Raw genomic sequence first — 6,074 nt, 5'->3', positions numbered from 1 at the left:
ATGTCCCCACCCTCTTTTTCCCTTGTAGTTTATATTGTCTTCTTAACTAGAGTAGATATGTTGTTGTTTTTCCTGGAAACCCTATTGTGAAATTTAGCATTTAGAAATAGCTAAAAAAGAGAATACTCAGACATTTTGAAGATGGCGGCAGTTTATCAGAATAAACTGCTCTGGTCTCCCATGTTTTGTTTTGTTTTGTTTTGTTTCATTTATGCCACTACTCCAGGATATGAAAACCTACAGTAAGAATCTGGCCTTTGCCACTCCTGTTTTGGTCCACTCAAATGGATAGGCATATCTTTAGGCTAGTGCTGGAACCCTTGCCCACTAAAGAACCTTAGCATTTTCTTAAGAAATAAAGTTCTAAAGTACTTTGCCCTGGAAAGCTCCTTTCATAGAGTAACTGGCTTTTACCACTCCTCCTTCTTGCTAGTTCTCCTCTTTCTCTGTTTCCCTTCTACAATTCCCAACCTTGCCAAGTTTTGAAACAAAAAGGAAAGGAGATCAATATATTACGATCATAGCTCAAACAGAATAAGACGTCACAGAGTAACACACAAAATAAACACACAGAATCACAGACAGAATAAGGTGTCACAGAATAACACCCACAGTTACTACAACAATGGACTTCCAGTGCCCCCCTTGCGCTAGACTCTGCACTTCCAAACTGGGACTACAGAGCCACCTCTGTGTTCACAGATGAACTGCACAACAGTGGGTCTTCTTCAAACCTGAAGGACTACCATACAGATCAAACAAACCATATGATTTTTTTTTAAAATCACATAATCAGGACAATATAGATTTGGATCTTTAACTCAAGGGAAAATACGAATAACTATAATTCACCATGTACAGTGAACATCATAGGATCCTACTGAAAACTGCACTATATTGGTTATTCTTATTGGACAATGATCAGCTAAAAGAAGGTGTAAATAACATTCATCTGACCTGCCTGGGTTCCTAACTAAAAGCAGCCAATAATGTCTTTATATAGCGAGCTCTTAAAATACAGACAATAAAAAAGTACCTGCTCCACTGTCTAAACTAAATCTAATCTGCACAAATACTCTTGAGAATGGAATCTCTATCTATTATGCTGACAATAAGGCAAAGGGGAAAGCACTAAAATTAGCCAGAATAAGGGCTTTCATGTGAATATTAAACTAGAAAGATATCTTGCAGGTAATTGCAAATATAAACAGGTGGCACCTTCTTCTAATCTCTTTTAAAATCAATATCTGTTATCCTTTGACTTATTGTTGCCTTTGCCTTTTAGAACCATGAAAGTCACGAATTCTGAACTGGCTCTAAATCTGAGAAGTTTCCTCATCATAGTTGTCTGCCAATTTAAACAATAATTATCTGGAAGAACCAATGGAACTAATGCAAACAAAAGAACTTTTAATGGAAAATAAGTAGCCAAGGCGTGTTTAACCATTTGAGTTCCATCTTAATGCTCAGTAGGACATTTTACACTTTTAAGAAATCAAGCTCAAATTTTTGTTTACACTCTTTTTAGAGGGCCAAAGTCTTGAAAGAGACATATCTGTGTACAGAAATTCAGTCACAGCTTTCTCATAAACATTTTGTCATTGGAATGCAGCATCCCCCTTTTGAACTGAAGAACCTAAAGATGATATACAGTACACAGTACCTCTGTGCATTCCCTATCGCATGTTAGAAATTGCTTTCTGGGGTAGCTACAGGATTTATAGAGAAAAGGTCCCCATTAGTGTTCCATACTAATACAATCATTACTGGGAGAGAACTATTAAGCTTTTATTCTCTACTTGGGATTCCAACAATCAGAAACCCCTCTCTGTAAAAAGGAAAAGAAACACAGCTGCTAGATACATATTTAAAGTGATCTGTATTTTAGGATTCCATGTAGACTAGAACTATGGAACTTTCCATTCTTCCTGTAAAATATGCCTTTATTTCAGAGAACCCTAAGAAAGGTGGTCAGCTTTTGCAAGCCCTTTTGCCTCTATTTTTTCTCCTTATCACTGCTCCTCTCTCAGAATATGGTAAGCTTGAAGACTCTGTTCTAAAAAATGAATAGTTCATTCTACTAGCTATTTTTCTAGTTCTAAACTAGTCTTTTGTGTTAAGGAACATTGATATGTGATATTTATTTAGCAATTACGTAATACAGTTCTCTTTAATGGTTCATATTAAAATGACTATCAAAAAGACAATGAAAATGGCAGCTGGTGAAATTTTTGGGAAGACTATTTCCAAGACTGGCCACCATTATCAAAAAAAGGAACTCATTGGCCATCAGAAGGTCATCTGGGGGAAGAGTTTCAGGCAATCTACTGCCAAACTTTAGAATTAGGGCTTTGAAGAATCAGCACTTCAAACAGAGCATGAAAATAGATTGGGAGAAACAATGCAGCAGTGGCGGTAGAGAAGGAGGAGGAGGAGGGTTGGGGAGAGGGAGAGAAGTAAGTTGTTCAAAATTCTGTCTCAGTCATTATACTTGTGAGTCTGTTCTGAACCAATTGCGTTTTCAGGAAAAAAACTTTAAAGCCAGCCCCATTACAATATCTTGCAATGCTATTGTTACATGAAAAAACCATGCATCTTGTTCCTTACCTTTATGTGAAATGTATTTTATTTGCTCCTCCCATAAAAAATATCAGTGCACAGCAATAATTTCTTTACATTTACAGGAATATGCTATAGATCACTTACTATTCTATTAGCATAAGGCCTGCCCAGAAAATGCATTTTTGCTATGTCTGAAGAATATGCAATAGGCCACAATCTGTTACACTGTCCATTAGTTCACAAAGAATATATAACTCTTACTGTTATAATAGACTTTCTATTTTTAAATTGGGTAATGGTGCATGGAATGGATGTCTGCATCTTGAGATGATATCTTGGCTAGCAATGTTTTTTAAAAACACCCAGCACAAAGTAAATGAAGCAACAACTCTTTTCTTAGAATTGTTCATTTCTTATTTCTTCATTTGAAAAAAAAAACTGTTTTATTTTTTAAAAGCTAAGGCAAAAGAACAATTACAGAAGGTTTGTTGGGCTCGTTCAGTTTTATTTACTAGGAAGTCTATAGAAATCTTAATAGTTTCTTTAATTTGTTTACAATCAGACAGGCAGAGACTTTATTTTGGTCATTGACCAATAAAAATTAATTTGTTTACTATACAAGTTCCTCTGGATTCTCCTTGTCCAAGCTCTTACATTTAAATCCTGCATCAGAAATATCATTACCTGAGATGTTTCCAGATAAGGCTTTTACTGTATAATCATGCTGTCTCATTCACAAGGAAGGGTAGGGGGAAAACTAAGATATTTTTACCACCTTCCATTTATCACCTTAACAGGCTTATTCCACCTTTTTGCTTACAAGGGAAAAACTATTCGGATGAAATAGAGGGACCAGCTGCACAATTGCTTTTGATTCACAGTGCTAGAAGCCTTCAGTCTGGAATTACCCTTGCTGTAAATTATTATAGTTTGGAAACATTCTTCAAATGGAGGAAAATTAGCTGAAGAGCAACTGTTGATGTTAATCTGTATAAAAATAAAGCTTATTCAAATATTCTACAAAAGAGAAAATTGATTTCTTAGTATACTAACTATCAAGCACATAGAATAGTATGTTACTTCTAAATGCTCTAACATTGTGGTAGAAAAATGAGGGTGTTTGAGTGAATCAACAATTGCTGACTAAAGAATGGGGAAGTTGCCATAGAAAAACCCGGGCAGAGTTTAGAACCAATATCCCAGGAGAAAATTCTGCAGATCATACAGATGCAGAAATGGTAGTAGATCCACCACAATAAAAATGAAGAGAAAGAAGTCATGATCATCTAAGTCCTCAAAAACCTGGAAGGAAAGACATGAAGAGCTACACCCATCTGTGCTAAAGGCCAGCCACTTTTTTCTCCTAATGATAAGGATAGTCATGTGCAATGAAGAAGAAAAACAAAAAATTCAAAAAACTTTTAACTCTTTATGAGTTCTAACTGCATAATAAATGTTAAGTGCGCAATAAATGTGAAGCCCTAGGCATTATTATTCTCTGTTGCTGTTTAATTCCTGAACTGCAGAATTTTGTTCTTTATAAAAGGAAGTGCCATCAGGAAGCAAATCATACTGAAGTATAAGGGTGTATTCTTCCCTAATCTAGTGATCCCCAGTTCTTTTGATTTACACTTTGATCGTCTTTGGCCATGGACATACTGACTGTAGCTCATGGGAGCTATAGTTAAAAACATGGAAATCACCAGGCTGGGAATGCTGTTTAGCCACTTTCTAAACCTGATAACTGCAACCATATCTTTCAAATAAAAATATTTCTAAAGTAAGTTTTGTCAGGATAAAAGAATGATATTTTTTAGAAAACACTGTGATTTCTCCCACCAAAGTAGAAAAGATTTATTGTTACTAACGTTAGTACTTTTCTTTTGTTTCCCCCAAGCAGTACTGTAGCATTATGTTTACAGATTTACTTGGCAACATCATGACATGCTCTAAATACATACAGGCATACCTCAGAGATATTGCAGGTTTGGTTCCAGACCACTGCAATAAAGTGAATCTCACAATAAAGCGAGTCACACAAGTGTGCAATAGCATTATGTCTAAAAAAATGTACATATCTTAATTAAAAAATAACTTATTGCTAAAAATGCTAATCATAATCTGGTATACTCGCTCAATGCAGGGTTGCCACAAACCTTCAATTTGTAAAAAAGCTGCAAAGCGCAATAAAGTGAAGCAAAATAAAACGAGGTATGCCTGTACTATAGAAGCCATTAAAACAACTACAAAATGGTCTCATTTTCAGAAGAACCAGGCTTTTTTGTGAAGGTGTGGCAAAGCCATCTGTTCATTTATTAAGATGGTTTTTTAGCCTTGTCTTACAGTAAGGCAATAAACTGGACAAATCACAACAACTGGCCATTCAGTCACAAAATAGAAGATGCCAAAACCCATATAATCTTAGACTTACCCAAATATTGAAAGTGGAGATTTAGATTCAAGTTTTATGGATTTTTTTCAATGTGTCTTAGACCAAGTTCAGGGGGAATATAAGAGATATATGAGAGATTTTGTCCATCTGACAGCCAAATCAAGTTGTATATTTAGTGTGAAATAACCAAAAACAAAGCATCTTGATTCTTCATAGAAATGCCATATGGAGGTTTATATAAAGACAATGGAAACTGTATGAGCTCCTATAATACCTTTACATAGCCTACCTTGTCAACAACAGGATTCAGGAAATATCAATATGATTTCATTGAATAAAGTAACAGTGGCGAGAGAAAGAAAGAAAGAGAGAGAGACTTATTCCATGCCCTTGTTTGCTATATCCAGCTACATTTTCTGTGCTATTTAACTGCACAGAATATTAAAAGTTTGGAACCTAAGGGGAAATCACTGGATCAGGATACATACATTATAGTACAGATCACTAAACAGTAAGTGAACCAATGCCATGGTTTTTGTAGCTGTCTTTCTTAAATGGTCTTTGTCTATGCAAGTGTATTGCATTTCTGCCACTCCAATGTTGCATGAAGCAAAATAAATGCAACTATCTAAAAGCAGTGATCAGCATAGTCTGGGAGAATAAGGCATTGCCTCAATTTCTGCAGGCATAGCAAAAATCTTGTAAAGATGTGCCCTAGAATAAAAATCTCCCGCTAGACATCTTTTTCTTTTAATAATTTATGTTGTTATGAATCAAGATACCCACTTTTTGTCCAATAACTAAAAAGAGAAAGTCATTTTGTAAGTTAATATTATATAGTCATCAACACAAAAGCTAATGAGAGAACAATCCAGAAGACTGCATAAAGGCTCAGCTTTCATGGAAAAGTGCATTTGAAATGATTGCCTCAGCCCATTTCAGGACAGCCTGAGATACGCTTGACAAAATTGCATTGTGTACATTAAGGAGGATTGCAATGGTAGATAAAGTGCACAAATAATAGATAAATTTGTTAATATTTTCCAACAGAAATTAATCTGGCTATTATCTAAAACATTAGATTGATAACATAGGGAGAACCTTCCAAGTGAGCTTAGTA

The sequence above is a fragment of the Python bivittatus genome, unplaced genomic scaffold (genome assembly GCF_059951505.1).
Source record: "Python bivittatus isolate LINGU-HERP-01145 unplaced genomic scaffold, Pbiv_v1 ctg000070_np1212, whole genome shotgun sequence".
NCBI classification, from domain to species: domain Eukaryota; kingdom Metazoa; phylum Chordata; class Lepidosauria; order Squamata; family Pythonidae; genus Python; species Python bivittatus.
Note: the sequence above shows the minus strand (reverse complement) of the source record.